Source organism: Siphateles boraxobius, unplaced genomic scaffold (genome assembly GCF_051911475.1).
Source record: "Siphateles boraxobius isolate OS27281-9 unplaced genomic scaffold, OSU_SipBor_1 104, whole genome shotgun sequence".
Taxonomy (NCBI): domain Eukaryota; kingdom Metazoa; phylum Chordata; class Actinopteri; order Cypriniformes; family Leuciscidae; genus Siphateles; species Siphateles boraxobius.
Genome location: NW_027508705.1, coordinates 260063 through 276934, shown reverse-complemented (window position 1 = coordinate 276934; position 16872 = coordinate 260063).

Genomic DNA, 16872 nt, shown 5'->3' with positions numbered 1-16872 from the left:
TAGGTTCAGTGTTAGTACCAATTATTACCCAGTTATTGCCCAGTTATTGTAATTACTATACTAAGTACATGGGAAACAGGACTGTAAAATGAAGCGTTACCGGTTAGACTTTGGAATCGGTTCAGGGGTAGTTCCTAGTTATTACTAAGTTAGTGCAATTGCAAATACTAAAATTTACATGTACAGTACTGTAAAATAAAGTGCTGCTATTATTACGTCGACAACTATTGCCAGGAGTGAAGAGCAAGTTTTTTTTTTGAGAGTTGAAGAGTTTAGGTTTTCTCTTGCGAGTGGAAGAGTTGTGCGATTTTGTAAAATCAGAGTGAAGCTGAATACAGAACACTATACAGCTCCACTCCCGCTTGCTGCTCCGATCCGAGGTTTCAGTCTGTGCATTGCTCTGTTACACCGAATGTTCGATGCTGATCATCACTATCTATCTATCTATCTATCTATCTATCTATCTATCTATCTATCTATCTATCTATCTATCTATCGGTATGTCTATATCATTAGTGCGGTCACTGTCCTTAGATATGGGTTAATACAACAGGGGGTTGAGTATCAATTATTTCTGCCAAAATTTAGACCAAGTTAGAAGAACATTTTCAGAGAATCTGAGGTTAAAGAGGTTAAATTAGAAAATACTATTATGTTTTCTTCCGAGTCTCTGAGAGCCCAATAGTGACATTTAGTCAATCTCAACAGTGATAAACACGACGCTTGGCTTTTGAAATACTGCCTAAGCTGCATATGTGCTGATGCCGTCAACATTTTTCTGAAATGACCCCGCCATGAGAATCTAGTTTAAGTATGGAGGAATTAGCTCATACCTTGCTGAAGGGAATCCTCAGTGCCCGCAAGCTCCCCGCCGCCTCCACCACCGTCGTCTGGAGTTTTGCGTTTCTTCGACATTGGCGGTCTAATATGACGCGATCTCTGGTGTCTATTTGTTCTAGGCTCACAACGGATATACGAATGAGGACGATAAACACTCAGTTGTCTGGTCAAGTACATAAAATTGGCAGGATGCTGGCAGTTGAAATCTTCACAAAGCACGATCCCCATTCATTAGGGCATCCACAGTGTCCAATTCTCTCCACTACGAAACAAGCGCAACGGGAGCAAAAGTTGGCATGATGCGCGGGTGATGATGCTGGTAAAGTAACCTTTAAAAAAAAAGAAGAAGAAGAAAGAAAGACGAAAAAACCTTCAAATATGTTAAGCTTCAGGCTTAAAGTATAAGAAACACGCACGGATTTCCCCTGACAAATGAGAGATGCTGCTACAAAGTGGTTTGCGCATCACGTGTGCCCGGGATTATACTGAAGCAGAAAAGTACGCATCCACAACATTTTGCAACTCAAATCGCAATCACTTCGCAGAAGCACAAGCACCCACAATGTTGACCATGTTATTGTGCTACAAAACAGCACTATCATTTTCAGGTATGTTAGATATCAAACTGTCCGTCAGCCGAGATCGCCTTACAGCCAGTGAACTTGTAACCGAGCTGCAAAGAGTCGATTTGAAAAGTCACCGTTGTCTGTTTCTCAAATCAACGCAAAAACAAGAGTCATCCAGGGAGATTTTCTCTTTTTCTGGGTCCAGTTTAGCGCGCTGGTAGAGCTCCAATCGATACCATCAAATTCTGGACGGAGACGGACAGAACACAAAACTGTACCTTTGCTCTTAAATAGAAATCATCTGTCCATCGATGCATCAATGACGTTCGCCTCTGCTCAAAACTTCTCAGTCCGGTTGCAAGGAAACCGCAACGGATTCATAATCTGGTGCTCTCTTGATTTAAGTGACTTTAACTTTGCGCAGGGATAGCTTTTTTTTCTTTCTTTTTTTTTTGCGTAAACGGTCTGTGTGTGTTTGGTGACACGAAACAGTTTAAGAATTCTGTATCAAAGGCTACATCAGCAGCAGCATCATCAGGGCTTTGGCTTTTCCATTTCATGTCAGAAGCCTCCTCCGCAAGTGGTGCCATGGCTACAGTTTAGATTGACTCAAGAGATAATCTCGCGTATGTTACGCAATAACATTCGAAATGACCCGTTTGTCAGACCTCACGAATGTTGCTCCGATTATTTATTTATTTATTTATTTATTGCCTACGTTTGATAGAAAAAGCCAAAGAAAAGTAAAGCAAAGAAATTTCCATTCAGTCAGTTTTTTTTGTGTGTGTGTGCAATTATCACATTGCAGAGCACGTTTGCATGTTTTAGGTGATGTGCTCACGTGAGGGATTTTACTGTGTTGGTTGTTTTTACGATTTTTTGACATGCTGGTCATACTGATTTAAACCATATAAAACCAGCAAACCAGCTTAGGCTCGTTCATACAGTTTTTTAGGGGTTTTTCAGCAGTTACCCATATGCGTATCGCAAAAAATACAAGAAAATATTAAAGGTGCATTGTGTAATAATTCTGAGGATCTATTGACAGAAATGCAATATAAGATCTATTGCCTAACTATGTTTTCAGTGGTGTATAAAGACCTTGCATAATGAACCGTTATGTTTTTATTACCTTAGAATGAGACATTTATATCTCCATAACCGCGGGCAACCCCCTTCTATGGAGGTCGACATATTGTGTCGTCATGTTTCAACCGTAGCCGACAGCGAACACACAGCGCTACAGAGCGTGTTTCCTCACTACCTTGTAGGCTAAAAGAAGTTTTCAGTGGTGTATAAATTAACCGTTATATTTGTATTACCTTAGAATGAGCAGTTTCTATCTACACACACCGCGGCTCCCCTTACATTGAAATGTGCCGACATGTTTCTACAGTAGCCCTAAACGGACAAACGCGTTTCGTTACTATGTTGCTCTTCGTGCAAGGAAGCAAGCTTAGTTCAGGGAATAAAACACTGACACAATGATGAACAAGTAACAATGATATTCGCAATAACAGTTTTACCGAATGATTAAGTAAACATAATTTCTTGATTTATCCTTGTAATGAAACCTCATTGCTAAACTGGCTACTCTCTGCTGTCTCAGACGATGACATTTTCCTGTCGGCCACCGTAACTGTTGTTGGATGCAATTCGTAACCTAACCACTAGATGCCGCTAAAAATCACACACTGCACCTTTAACTTGTATTTTTTAAACCGAAAACAGCACGCTAGGAATTCACACACTGGATATGCCGAAATCAGGACAATGGGCAAAGTTCTGTGTGCTGAAAAAATAACTGCATTAAATAACAGTTAATACTTTTCCAGGACACATTCTAAATTGCATGTTCACGGGTTTCTAAGGATAATGGGTATCTTGCATGTAAAAATATGCACTCATTAATTGCTGCAGTCTATTTCTTCGTTTGTTACATGTTTCTGTCATTACCACCTAACCCTAACCCTAATCTCACTGTTTGTTTGTTTGTTTGATTTTATTCGGATGGCCAGTTCTATTTGGGATAGTTCACCCAAAAATGTTGTCATTACTTAGTCATCGTCAGGTTTTTACAAACCTGAATGAGTTTCTTTCCTCAGTTGAACACAAAAGAAGATATTTTGAAGAATGCTGGTAACCAGACAGTTGGTACCCATTGACTTCCATAGTAGGGGAAAAAAATACTATGGAAGTCATTGGGTGCCATCAACTGTCTGAGGTTACCAACATTCTTTAACTTTTCTTTTGTGTGTAACAGAATAAAGAAACTCATACAGGTTTGGAACAACATGAGGGTTAGTAAATGATTACAGAATTTTAATTTTGGGGTACATTATCCCTTTAATTCACCACACCGATCAAGGTTGATGTTTTACTTGCATGATCTTGCAACACATTTTCAGGATTTCAGTGACGTGACATGACATGACAGCTGTCACTTAAGCATCACTTATGCGTTGTTGCCAAATTTTCTTGCTCTCTAAACAAATTGTCAATAATGCACTCTTCAGAATAAGAATTAAGACAGTTAACCACAAATTCAGTCAGTGGAAACCTGTTGAGGCACAAAGCTTTGTGTTTATGTTTGTAAATCATAAAACAAATAAGTCTTCAATTGTTTCTGTCTTAAACTATTACATTGTTAAAATGCATTTTTTTTGCATAAATTATTGAATTGTTTAAAACATTTTTAGTTGCCTGTGATTTGTATATGTACATTTCTAAATTGCATGACTTAGTTATGTAACCTCTTACATCAGTTACCTCTGACAACAGATGCTTTAAATTGTAATGTGGACTAATGTGGCATTTTCTGTAAAGCTGCTTTGAAACTATGTGTATTGTGAAAAGCACTATACAAATACATGTGAATTGAATTGAATAAAGTATTTTCTGGAATAAATCGAAAACAAAATGGCTAGGGTACTTTTTAACAAGTGTGGCTAATTGTATGCAGCAAATCCAATAATAAGCGACTGCTGAATAATAACGTGGGTTCCTTCGTAATCCTGGACATAAATAATTCACATTCATAACTCTGTATTTTGTATTTAACCGGCTGCATTGTCACTTGCTGTGAGAGGACTATCTCAGATCACCCTAGCACTTCGAGTGACGTTCGCCTATAGTGTTTATTGTGGGCAAACAGGCTGCAAGCGCTCCTCCCCCTCCCCCATACACTGCAGCTCTATTGACGTCAGAGCTGCTTGCGTCAATGCTCTCTCTTTGACAGAAAGAGCTTTTTTCCTTGGATCCTAATAGGATTATTATAGAAAAATGCCCACAAGCCTTTTCAATGTTGGTAAAATGGCACTTTCAGTCCCTCGTGTGATGGATTATATTAAAATGTGAAACAGAACTATAATGTATAATCTATAGGTGTGGGTTCTCTCTACAGATCCCCATGGGGTGTAGGCTTTGTGTGCTCAATATATATTGTAGTATTTTTAGGTTCATGATTTGAAATCTACACTGTAAAAAATAAAATCTTTAAAAAACGGTCAATGACAGTCAGCTACAGCTGCCAGACAAAAAACTTAAAAATAAAGTAAAATATCCTAATTTAAATAAAGTGCAAAAATAATTTCAGAAATTTTCCTTAAATGTTTTACAGAAAAACGCTGTTATTTTACAGCTATATGTTGGACACTTTTTAATGATGATGGTCATCATGTAGTGGCCTGAGTTATTGATACCACCTGAAGTCTAATATCTTATTTAGTCATTAATAATGCTGCAGAAAATCCTGCTGTGCTGTGATACTCTGAAAGATTTTTATGAAGTCATTATACAGAAAATGTTCTGACAGGATCATATAGACTCACACAGAGATCAAGAATCAGCATATGAATCACAACAATGGTGACAATGAAAAAAATTCAGATAAACTCTGAACTCGTCACAAAAAAGCTTTGTTGATTGTCACCATTGTTGAGATTCATATGTTGATTCTTGATGTCTCTATACTCTTAAGTTAAACCAGCTCAAAACTTTTTCTGTATAATATATTTTTTAATTTCAGAATATCAGATTGTCTAGTACTGATGCCACAATAGCATCAAGTGAAAAATGGTGACATTAATCATACTCTATATATAACATTAAATTATATCTATATACATTATGAATACTAACATATTCAGAGATTTGACTCAAAGTCATATCAGTGATTCAGGCCACCATATGATGACTATATCATCATCATAGTCCAACATCATCTGATGATATTTTCTCCTGCATTTATTGCCATAAAAAATGTGCATCAAAAACACAGTTAAAGCAGCCAGCAAAACACTTATGTTAAAGATTCTAGGGTCATGATCCTAACAAAAGCAAACACTGATCTCCATCATGGTGACATCAAATTTCTGTTAAAGTTTTTTGCACTTTATTCAAATTAGCATATTTTACGTTAATTTTATGGTTTTTGTTTGGCAGCCGCTTCATTTGACCATTTTTTTTACGATTTTTTTTTACAATGAAGGTGTATGATCGTGATAATTCAGGAAATATCTGTAATTTTTTGTTTGTTTATTTAATTAAGGATGTTTTACTTTAGTGTTACAGGTTTTTTTTGGGCTGCCAGTCATTCGACATTTTTTTTATCAATTAACTGTTTTGTTACTGTTTAATTACAGATTATATTTATAATTTTTATTTACATTTTTATGTTATTTAAGAAAACAGATTATCATTAATCATTAATGTCACAATACCTAAAATAATAGCAGAATTTTTGTTTTACAGATATTATTTGTAATTTTACAGAGTTTTGAGTACAAATTAAAAACATTTTAAGAAAATGAACGTCAAAAAAATCAGTTATTTTCTGTAAAATTAGGATTTTTTTACAGTGTAGGCCTACTATTCACAACATGTAAAATTAAAAATCAGGCACATATTTTTTGCACAGATTACAGATTAAATAAATAAAAAAGTATCAATGCCTTTTTGTAGTTTTTTTGTAGGGGGGCAGACTGAGAATATTACCCCCACCCCCTTCTGAGAACACATTACAGAGCAGAATTAATCCTTTGCGTGTTAGCGCAATACGAAACTATGACGTCATGTTTCATGTTTCAAACAATGTTTTTTAAGCTTGACTACTCTCCCAGTGCAGCATCATAAATGCTTTGCTCTTGCGTGATATAGTGTAGGCAGTTCAGGAGTGATTTGCAAATTGGTGCATGCTTCTTTTTTCATACTCCTTTAGCAGTATTTAAAGTGCCCCTAATATGGTTTTTCAAATATTCCCTTTCAGTGCGTAATATAGCTGTTTGTCAATGTAAACATTCTGCAAAGTTGTAAAGAACCACATTAACGAGTTGTTTGTCATTCGAATCTCACTGTGTGACAGTTAAAGGGGTGGTAAAACACGATTTCACTTTTCTAACTTTAGCTAGTGTGTAATGTTGCTGTTTGAGCATAAACAACATCTGCAAAAGTTACAGCTCTCAAAGTTCAAAGCAAAGGAAGATATTTTCTTTTAAAGCAATCAATTTCTAAGGACTACAGCAAACGGTCGGAAGGGACTACACAACATTCCTCCAGGGTTGCTGACATCACTAACCCCAGTAAACCCCTCCTCCGAGAATACTAAATAAGGGGGGCGAGGCCATTTTATGTTGCGTTGGAGAAAAGTTGCTGTGGTATAGGAGTTTTTTTGCTGTTATTATTGTAATAACCGCTGTTATTTTCATCCGGATTGCAGGTCCACTTTGTTCAGCCTTCCTAGGGTCGTGGGAGTTAGGGATCAATGGTAAATTATTACCCAAATCTCGCTCTCTGTGCTGCACATTTTACGGAGGAAAGCTTCCACAATCTTGGCGAGTTCAATGCAGGATTCGCACAACGGCTTGTCCTGAAAGATGGAGCAGTTCCAACTTTAAGAACAGAAGCTGTTGTTTACGGGCCACAACCTGTAAGTATGATTTATTTTTCGTCTATGTGTTTTCCTGTAATAGTTCGTTTTGTTAATTGTATGTTTTAGCAAGGAAGTAAACAAATTACAACGCTGTTTGTCTCTGCAAACCAGCTTGTTAAATGCTCATTCATACTTAACGTAATCCAACAAACACCTAACGTTTCAAACTTTTTTTAAATCTCAACAGCGAACTTGGAATTAGTGTAAATTATTCTTTGATTAGTGCTTTTATATATTGTTTATCTACATACTTGTTTACTTCAGGCATGCCAAACATGGTTCTGTGTTTGATTTGGCTACTGTAGTACAGCCAATGTTTAGTGTTCGTTTTGCCTTTTTCCTGGTTAGCGAATTTACCCATGATTCATTGCGGGTTTGAACCGGAAGCCGGTTGTCCTTTTCCGGTTCGAAGCTTTATGAAGATTAAGCGCCGCTTGCTCAGAACGTCGCAGTGATGTGATGGTTAGAAAATATGTGAAATAAGCAGGGCTGCCCCTGCCCGTGCACGACTGAAGTTGGTTTGGAAGTTATGTATACTATATGGGAGAGATTGCTAAACCATAATGAGCGTTTTCGTAATATATTGCCTATTCTGCATCTCAACGCACGCATAAGCTTGCCACAAAAAAACCCCGGCAAAAGTAATGATTATGCATTAAACAGTTGAATTGTTTATTAATAACTAGTGTTTTCTGTAAGTGTCGACTGCAAAGATAAATTTGATGATGCTGACTCGCCATCTTCGCAGTAGTGAACGCGCCTATAGAGAGAAATGCACACTTCATTCGAATTAACCTATAGCTACATAAGCAGAGAGCAGCCCATTTCTCGTTTTTAATTATTTTGTTTAAAAGTACACATTTCAAGCTTTCTATAGATATACTTATCATGTATGTGAGGCAAGTAACTTATACGCTGAGTTTCGTTGATTAATAAGACGCGCTCCAGTTCACGCGCCCGCGCCACCGTGTCCTGTAGGCCTATATATCTACTATTTGTGCCTTTTATTTATTATTCCAGGCAAATTGTTGATAAAACATTGATTAAAATGAAGATACTATTTATACTAAACGAAATTCACTTTAAAGAAAGGCTTTCTACAAAACAAAACTTGATAAGTGGTCAAAATCATGTCTGAGCCATTCCAAATGTTTTCCAATATATTGGGCATCTTATGATCATATCTGACTCATCTTATGCGGTTCCCTTTTCATATAATCAACATAGATGAAATAAATTAAAAAAAAAACATTATATTGTGAAACTTAAATATAAAATGTATGTTTAGTTGTTTTTTGTTTAAATTATATTTAAGCGTCACACTGCTCCGCTTTGTTCATATGCTCTGGTGTGTAGCCTATGCATGTGTGCGTGATGTGATGGAGGGGTGCGATTCTCGAACATTAATTGCATAATACCCAGCGATCTTCGAATATTATTTTTGCTTGAAATGCCCATCCCTACTGGTAACGTATTAACACCTTTTTTTTTGGATGCTTCAGTTTTAGCACAGCTAACCAAAAACGTCTACTCTCTGGTATTGAATGTAGCTGATACGAACCGGACATAGGCATTCTCTCCTTTTTATCTTATGCTAAAAGCACCCAGTTTCTAAAAAGTTTTTTATCTTCTTTGAGTTGTTAAAACAACCAACAACAGCACATGTAGAGCCTGAACTCATTCTCTCACTGTTAATACAGTACGAACCGGAAGTAGGCAACCGGAGTCGTCGTCATGGCGGCGCCCATTGTTTAGAGCAGAATAAGGTGGATAGTTCTGGCGACAGATATTTAGCTTCAATCCTTCTAAAAATACAAAAGTAACGGTGCCATACAGTCAGTAACGATCACTATAGATCCGCAGTCTTTACTAAAAAAAAAATCCCTTTGAGAACTGTAGTATAATTTTTTAGACCGATTATATGAAATTCTTGTTTATGAAGCTTTTTTTTAAAAAATACTATAATAATTAGTACAATTAAATAACAGCGTATCTAAAAAGTAATGAGACAACAAAAAACAAACCTTTCTGAAACGTCGTTTAACAGCTGTTCTTGAACAGGTTCTACTCGATCATCTTCACTAACATTCTCTGGGTCTGATTCATGGCTCAAATTGGTATGGTTTTATTGACGCCATCGTTTATAATACACCAAAGCACAAACTACCGGTAAAGGTACGGGCGTGACGTTTCCGGAAAACGTGCACTAGGTGGTTAGCGAATCACAACACACTGGGCCAGCTAACCAATCTGAGCCCATTGCGTAGTTTTGAGGGACTGGCTTCATAGAACCAGGAAACCATCAGACCGTTTTTACAAGGAGGGACAGAGCAGTGTAGAATAAAGGTAAAATATATGAAAAATAATTAAAAAATTTAAAAACGAAGCATGAACACATGTTACAGTGCACCCCACAAACACAATCAAGCCTTTGAAAAAATGCGTTTTACCACCCCTTTAAATGGACATTGGCTTGCAAGATTTGCATCGCGCACCCCGCCCCACGAAGCGGGTATTTAAGGAAGTGTGCTTGCACTCGCACATTCAAGCTATCGCTTCGGAGCCAAATGTGTTTCGTCGATTCTGCTCTGCAATCATCAGTAGGAGTGTTCGACGAACCTGGAAGAAGTTCTCCAGAGATTTCCCACCGAAAGCCTCCGAAAGTCTTGCTCGCTGTGCAGCTACCATTCCCTGTGCGATTCAGCTAAAAAAAATTCTTTTTTCCCTAAAAGAGCAAGCACAAGATTGACGTGGCATCGTTTTAAAGTGTGTTTCTGGATGCGATCGTTTCCTGGCCCCGGCTAATGCTGTGTTCCAGGCAACCTGTAACCCTTGTTTTTCCAACCTTATACCTGTGAAAGGGCACTGGAACGGCAGTCAAACCCGTGACTTCCCACCCGTGAACTCGTACTAGATCGATGTACTCCCAGTTACGAGCTCTGACGTCACAAAGCCCGCGAAACCATACAAAACAACAATGGTAGCCCCTACGGATGCAGTGTTTCTGCAGGCGGTACACGGTGAGAATATACTTTAGGACAATATAAAGTTGCAGTCAAATTAATAATAATATAATAATAATAATAATAATACACACACGATTATGTATTACAATGTTAGGTGTCTGAAACAATAAGTATGTATATTGCGCTCAGGTAGTTTGGCGTGACTGGCCTGGAACGCTTAAAAGTCGTGAGTCGTGGTTTGAAGTCGTGATTTACGTGCTCAAAAACCTGCCTGGAACGCAGCATAACAGTCACGATAGCTGCCTCACATGTCTGGGCTTAAAGCACGCTGAGGTGGCTTTTGTGGATGAGTCATGTACCCATTGGGGGAAGATGACCATTGCGGTGCTGCAGGTGGGGTCCCCTCTGCTTTGCACCGATCTAGTTCCTCTGCCCAGCAGAAGGCTACATTGGTGATTACACGGGGTGACCTGATGATCACAGTGGAGTATCTCTATGGGCCCCCCACTCATCTAGGGCATTGCAAGCTATGGAGCTTCCGGTTGAGATTGCTGGTCCTTCTCATGGGGGACCTAGCATTTCATTCGGGGCTCCGGAGGGGCGTCAGATGTTGATCGCTGCATTGGAGGGTGGGCTAGAGTCCTCCGGGGATGAAGACTCGGCTGCATTTCCCCCTTTTGAGAGAGATTGGTGTTGTTCGACTCACCAACAGCGTCCCGCCCCAGTGCTTTTCTTTACGGAAGTGCACAATGAGGTTGCCAGATCGTGGAAGGCACCTTTTTCTGCCTGAAACCTAGCTGGTGCCTCCTCTGCCGTCCCTAACCTTGATTGCAGGGTGGTCAAGGGGTACGTGTAGATCCAGTGGAGCGAGCAGGTTGTGATGCAATTGTGTCCACAAAGTGATGGTGCCTGGTGGGAAAATCCGTGTCTCCCATCCAAGGCCTGAAAGTTCTCGTCTGCGCTTATGGGCAAGGCTTAAAGAGCCACTGGACAGGCCACCTCCGCCCTGTCAACCAGGCCAAGGCACTCAAAGAGCTGTACGAGGGTAGTTCTGACCAAGGGTGGATGCAGGAGCTGCGCACAGTGACGGACCTCGCCCTACGTGTGACAAAAGTCACTGCATGCTTCCTTAGGCAGACGATGTCCTTAACTTGTGGTCCAGGAACACCACCTATGGCTGAACCTGGCAGATATGAGGGAGACCGACAAATATCGATTTCTCAACTCCTGATCTCCCAGGCTGGCCACTTCGGCAACGCAGCCGAGAACTTCGCCCTGCAGTTCTCGGCTACACAATAGCAGACGGAGGTAATTACGCACATCCTACCATTCTCGCTGGCTCTTTCGGACTATCAGACTCGGCTATGCTATTCAGTTCACCCAGCGTCCCCCCAAGTTCAGGGGCATCCAGTTCACCTTAGTGCTGTCCTGTGTCTAGAGATCGCAGTCCTATTGGCGAAGGATGCGATAGAGCCGGTCCCTCCAGCTGATATGAAGTCAGGGATTTACAGCCCCTACTTCATTGTAACCAAGAAAGGTGGTGGGTAGTGACTGATCTTGGACCTGCGTGGTTTGAATCAGGCCCTTCACAAGCTCACGTTCAAAATGTTGACACAGAGACACATTTTCGGATGCATTCAACTCCAAGATTGGTTTGCGATTGACCTGAAGGATGCATACTTTCATGTCTTGAGCCTTCCTCAACACTTCCTGCGCTTTGTGTTTGAAGGATGGCATAAGAGGATCTAGAGAGGATTAGGCGGCCCATGGACTCCTAAACAAAGGAACTGTCAGAGTTTACATAAACCATATCCAGAGGAATGCTACCCCCATTATATAAATCCAACATGGCTTGTCTTAACCAAGAAGCAGTAATACCACACCTTCGGAGATGTGACCAAACTGGATTCAGACAAAGAACCACAGAGCAAAGAGAGGTGGTTCATTCAACATTATATGGTCAGCTTCAATGACAAAAATCGACAGATCTTCAACTGCTCATTCCAGTTCACCTGGCCCAGTACTTGGTCCGTCACTCCTTGAAGTCCTGATAAGATTCACAGAGCATTCTGCAACTGTGGGATGTGAAGGGAATGTTCCATCAAGTCTGACTTCTGAGAGATGTAGAACGAGACAGAGAAGTGGATGTCTATGAATGGCAGGTGCTCCCATTTGGGACTACTTGCAGCCCCTGCTGTGCTTCCTACGCCCTGCACAAGCATGTTCAAGCATACACATACAAAGTTTCTATGTTGACAACTGTCTTCAGAGCCTGAAGCTGATGGGGCCGGAAAGCTGGTTGACCATCTTAGATAACTGCTGGCACGTGGAAATTTGGGATAGTGGGCCTCAAAACAACCTAGTATAGTCAGTAGAGAAGCACTGATTCAAAATTTCTCTGCTGACAGAAAAATATCTGCTGATACCAATAGTCTGACTTTCCTAAGGGAAAGAAAAACTCTCCCAATTAATGCTGTAAACTATATTTTTTATACAACTATAATAATAGAGAAATATTTATTTTCACTCAAAAAAAAAACTGAAATGTTTGTATACAACTCAGTTGCACATAAGGTAGTTTTCAAAAACACTTGTCTTCATGGCAAAAATATTCAGACATACATAATTAACAGTAAATAAGCTCCTCTCTAGAGTTTTTTATAGCTAATTAACAAACTGTGAACAATGAATAACTTTCCTCAGGTAAATGCAAGTTGTGTCATTTTGTTCAAAAACATGTTGACATGTGACATGATATTTTGGTTAGTTTTACTGTATTTTTCAACATGCCTATTGATGTTCATGCATGTTTTTCGTGCTATAACTAAAAGTATTAAGAAAGTAGAAGAAAAGCTCCCGTTCTGTGCTGCTTCTTGAACTGAGACGCTACAGCAATGCCACGTCAAATTTAAGAGGGTCAAAACGCCATTTATCATTTTAATTTTGTGATAAAATGTTTGGTTGTTGGCTGCAGATTTGGGAGGTTCTGGGGCCTGTACCATGATGGTAGTTGAACAAACTCAGGGTTGCAGGATTAGTTTCGAGTTAACAAAACCAAACCAATCCAACCAGGCTTTGTACCATGATGCTGATCATCAACTTTCTCTGTCAACTCAGGCTTTGATCTTGAGTTTAGGAGTTTAGGTGTGACATCAGTAGCAAACATCCAATCACATGCTGAGAAAGAGTGAAACTGAGATTCATTTCTCACAAGAATAGCAGCACGATTCACTTCTCTCTTCTGCAGGATATTACGAGATTGAAAAATATTAAGAATTTAAACAAATTTACACAGCAAGAAGAAAATAGCTGTCTATGAAAGAGGACTACTAAAAGAAAAAGTCTTGCTATATCAGTGCAAGTAAAAGTTGTGAAGTTAGTTTATACAGTTGATAAAGGTATAGAGAGAATTGGACATTTAGGCTCACATGTAGTCATTTTATAGCTTTATCTATTGATTCTAAAGCTTGTTTATATTATCTTTATATATTTATTCATTTAAACTGTGCGTAATAATAATTGATAAACTAAAATTGTACATGTGTGATTAATTAAAGGTGTAATAATAACATAAATAATATCTATATCTATAAGCATTACTAAAAGCCAGATGATTTTGTCTTTAAAAAATCATTTGTTATGTAGTGACCTTTAATTTGGAGTAGAAACAGCTGGAGTCCCTTTGCTCACAGCTGAATGGTCCAAGTTCTGTTTACAACCTCTTACCTGTAAAACAACCTGTCCTGGACCAGGTTAGCCGTGGAACGGTAGTGACTATGGCGATATACACTGCTAAAAGCCAAACCACTTTCATGGTGCCAAAAACCCAGGGTTGGCGCAAACTAAGCTAAAACATACCGTCTTCCGGCTACCGGCTAACCGGCTTCATGGTATAGGCCCCTGGTTAATGAGGGGCAGAAGTGGGACTGGAGATTGATAGACCTGCAAATGACGCAGGAGATGTTGTGGCAGCCTAAGAAGTCCAGAGTTCCACTGTGCATTTATAATTTATGGTAAGTGTAGATGTGAACGATAGGGATGATTCAGCAATGATAGATTAAAAAAAATAATTCAGTTCTTTGCATTTGTTTGGGCAGACTGAACAGATAACCTTGGTGAGCTGATGTAGGTAGGGAATATCTTGCGAAGGGGAGAAATGGGGCAGGCACCTAATGTGAAGGCAGCCTCAGACTAGCTTCTGTGCTTGTGTAAGGAAAGTTATAGGAAGTAAGGACAGAAGTATGCAAAGACACCACCAGAGCGGTTCCCAGTTGGAGAGGCAGTGGGGGCCACTCCGGAAACAGCTGGGAAGGAGGCAGGAGGAAAATTAAGAGAGGAGAAGTAATGATGTCACACAAAGTTGAAGGAAGAACAAGATGACACAGTTTCAAAAGTCTTTAATAATCCACTTAAAAGGCAATCCAAACAGGCATGCAAACAAAACACTACCTCTAACATAGACATGACCAGACAACTGGGTACTGAAAAGACTGCAACTTGCCACTGCAAATACAAAGCAAATGAGGGTAATGTTGACACCTGTGCAGATTAAATTAATCTCCATGACAACTACAGAGTGACAGGAAACTGAACAAAATAACACATGTGAATGAAAGTCCATAAAAATGAAACTAACTAAACAGAATCATGACATCACGCCCCCCCCTGGAAGGCGCGACCAGGTGGTCGAGACTCAGAGCACAGCATGGATGACAGTCCACGGCGGAGTCGCAGGACGGAGGAGACATGTTACGGTGGCCGACGACATTCTGGCGATAACGACCAACTGAGAAGGAGTCGATGGATCCCAGGGCGCAGACGAAGAGCCAATGGTACAGAACAACACTGGTGGAGACCAAGGCAGTGTCGCAGTGACGAGCGTCTGAGGAGTAGCCAGAGTCCCGGAGGACTAAGGCGGAGCCGGTGTGACTGAGGCGGAGCTGGAGGGAAGGAGGAACCTGCTGAAGCCATGGGGTGGAGAGATGGAAGAAACAGAGAGCGGAAGGATTGCAAGTCCATGGCATAGGTAGAGTGATGACTGACCAAGGTGAAGCCGGTGGAACAAGGGAACCCATGGAGCCACAAGGTCGAGGGTCTCTTTTGGAGCCAACAGGTTGATGGGACGAGGTGGAGTGAAGGGATCAGAGACAGAGCCAAAGGATCCTCTCAATCAGGTGAGGCTGGTGATTGAACGACCTGAGGCTTCACGTCACAGCAAGGCGTCATCGCTGAAGACGAAGGGCTGCAGGCATGGCTGAAAGACTGGCTGAGCTCCAGAGGTGGAAAGAGTAATAAAATATTCTACTCAAGTAAAAGTACTATTACCTCAATTAAATTTTACTTAAGTACAAGTAAAATTACCGGTCTAAAAATCTACTCAAGTAAAATTAATAAGTAGCTCATTTAAAATTTACTCAAGTAACAGTTACTGAGTTACTTTTTTAACAGCGGGGTGGGGTGGGGGGCTCCCCCGTGTAGGGTTGTAATGGTATAAGATTTTCACAGTATGATCACGTCTCCGAAAATATCACGGTTTACAGTATTAATCAATTATTAAATAAATAAACGGTATTATTAAATTATGGTTATTATTATTATCATCAGTTAAAATGACAATTAAATTAAAGTAAACAGGTTTTTTTGGGGTTGAACGAATGCTTTTATTATAACAAACTTGAAACCATTTATTTGTTTTGTTTATTAAAATTTCAATAAAACGAATCAATTAAATTCAATAATTGATAATGAATTAGATTAACAACTTATTTTTAACATGAATAATTTATTAAAATGTTTAAGAATAATATAGTCCTATGAAATGTATTTTATTCAGAAAATTAATGTTTCTTTTTATGATTTAATCCAAATATATTATCAAAACGGTGGTAATCAAATTAAAATTTAAACTTGTGTCCTTTTATTTTTTGGGGAAGAGCTGCAAAAACAGATTTACTAAATTAAACAATGGACAAAAAATATATTCCTTAAATAATGTTTAAATAAATTGTATTATTATTGTTGTTGTTGTTATTATTATTATTATTATTTTGAGGAGTATGTTCTATTGTATGCCTACAATAGTAATACATTTCTTTCATAATTTCTCCTAGTTAAACCAAACTTTTATTTTGACGGGTTGTAGTGAAGACCTGTTTCAAAGTGTATTTGACAATGGTTTTTCTCAAATAAAATGGTGAAAATGTTCAATAGGCGTTCTCTCAGAGCAGCTCTGGAAATGTTCATCTATTCATGTCCTCAAATTGTTTGTGAGATGCTGAAAAGAGCATGTACTTGAGTAGCCTATGTAGTAACTTAGACCAAGGGGAGCAGCTCATTCACACCGATTCACACAGAAACGCAGAACAAGCAGGTTATATATTTACATAGCAGTATTTTTGCGCTTAAATATTGACAGACCATGTTGCGATTGGAATTTTTGCACAGTTCTACTTTCCATGTATTCATCCATCCATCATTTTGCGTGTTTTAGCCTACGTGACATCTGCGTTTTGTAAATTCCATTTTCATGACTGGATTCCGGGATTCCCTCTGCATCACGTAAATTATTCGG